The following is a 2,500-nucleotide window of genomic DNA, read 5'->3' as shown; positions in this document are numbered from 1 at the left end:
TGTATATATGAAGTTATATAGATTATAAAGATAATTTAATTAACATAACTATACACAAGCACACAATAATAATAATAATAATAATAATAATAATAACAACAACTGCAGCAACAACAACAACAACAACAACAACAATAATAATAATAATAATAACAACAATATTAATAGTATAAAATGAATAGTCATGATATTAAGCCCATATCCAACTTCCCATTTTATGCAAAATAAGGCATACAAGTCTACCAAAATAAGGTTCAGTTTTGTAACATCTGCTCGAGGAGTTGCTAAAAACATCTATTGTCCTTGTTGTATTATTTTAAATCCTTGCTTCGTTCATTGCTTTGTTCCTTTTTCTTTCCTGTTTTGCGGAAAGATAAAGCGTACAGATTAAATAAAAACGGTTATGTTATGTTACCGTATATTACCGTACCGTATTTTCCTTACTTTGGACCATGTGAAACATACAAAAAATATACAACAACCTAAAGTGTTTGACAAAATAAATGCTATAGTTAACTGGTCATATATGTAAATGCATATAGTATACGTATATTTATATGGAGGAATATTGAGAAGTATTTTACACACTAGTGCATGCACTAACACAGTGGTTTTCAACCAGTGGTCCGGGGACCACCAGTGGTCCTTGAGGGGGTTCTAGGTGGTCCCCAGCTAAATGATGGAAAGTTGGTAACCAAATGGACCCTTATAGATCTTTAACTCTTAAGAGTGTTAAATGAAACCAAATGGACCCGTATATCATTTGGTTTCATTTTTCACTCTCAACTTCTCAAGAGTTAAATTGTTATCTGCATTACTTAATTTACAAGAAGTCATAGAATTGTTATTTATTGGATAAACGTTTGCCTGTTACCGTTTGCCTATATACCTTATGGTAGTATAGCCTTTTGGTAACAGCATGGAATTGTGGACACAATCTCATTAAATAATAACAAAATATTGAGGCTAAATTGGGGCTGAATCTCATCAAATGGTGGTCCGCGTGAATCAAATGGTGGTCTTTCATGTGAAGAATGCCTTCTTCACATGAAAAGGGTTGAAAACCACTGCACTAAACTAAACTAACAGATATAGTCAGAGCAGTTCGTGAACGGTGCGCGTGTACAGTACACACAAACAAAGGCGCGCGCTCGCTCGCTCATTCGTCTCGAGACAAGTGTGTCAGTCACAGTTTGGAGGTCTCGAGCTGGTCTCGGACCAGCCTCTCTGTCTCTGCTATATTATGCCATCATGTCACCTCACCTGTCACACAGAGGTGCGTGACATATTTGTCAAATAAGTGACACAGGTGGCCTGCTGTCACTTTTTTTTTACAAGCATGCAGTTCTCCTATATATATGTGCCTAGAATTTAAATAAAGGTCACATATCGTACCTGGGGTTGAGCAGGTGGCGACCGCTTGCTTGAGATCATATATCCACATGCACGCAGCACGTTTGACCCGCGTTTTGAACCATTATCATTATCATCAACACACACACACACACACACACACACACACGCACGCACGCACGCACGCACGCACACACACACACACACACACACACACACACACACACACACACGGCCGCTCACGCCGCAGGTGAAGACATTTATTTGAGATTTAAAATGTTCAAACACACGCTGTTATACTCTCTCTCTCCCTCTCTCTCCCTTTATATCTCCGCTTTGGCTTTACAGATAAACCCCTTATACAGTTTGGGCTGTAGCTGTAGGACATGGGTCTGTGTGGATTTTAAACTATAAGAAATCCGATTCAATTAACAAGCGCAGAGAATCGGCTTTAGACACTGTGAAATTGTCTGGCTGCGCAGGGAGGGATGTCATGTCATGCACAGATAGACACATGTGGTGCCGGGGAGAGCACGTCCATTTAAACATAACTTCACTATCGCTACAATTTACACATTATAACATAACTTCACTATAGCCTACTACAAATACACATTAACACAAGAGCGTTTTGTTTGATTGAATATTTTATTAGACAATAAGAAAAAATGCAAACAGCACAATGCAGTCAGGCATTTTGGTCCAAAGGGATTTCCGAAGAAAGACCTTGCGGTCTTGTTTCCATTTGGGTCCCATAATACACATTTTAACATAACAGAAGAGCCTACATATATTTCAACACAACTGCACAGAGCTCGTAGCGTTAAATACACTTTTTTTTAACATAGCCTAAACTTCATTATATTGTCTATACATTCATTTTGACATAACTTCACTATAGACCACTATACATATTAATTGTTGAGGGGCCCTCACAGGTTTAATGTTTGTTTTTAGTTCAATGTTTGTTTTAAAAACGCCATTGACAATGAAGGTAAAATGTACGTCATCTTGTCCCTAACAAACACAAACATTAAATGCCATTAGCAATAAAGATAATTTAATGTTTGTGTTTTGCACCGTTTGTTTTACATCACCATTACATCACCTAATCAACATGAGTTAGATTTTAATATATTGGCGCCCC

The sequence above is a fragment of the Protomyctophum bolini genome (genome assembly GCF_963924005.1).
Source record: "Protomyctophum bolini genome assembly, chromosome: 9".
Classification (NCBI taxonomy): Eukaryota; Metazoa; Chordata; class Actinopteri; order Myctophiformes; family Myctophidae; genus Protomyctophum; species Protomyctophum bolini.
The sequence above is the reverse complement of the archived record's forward strand: the minus strand, read 5'-3'. Positions refer to the sequence as shown.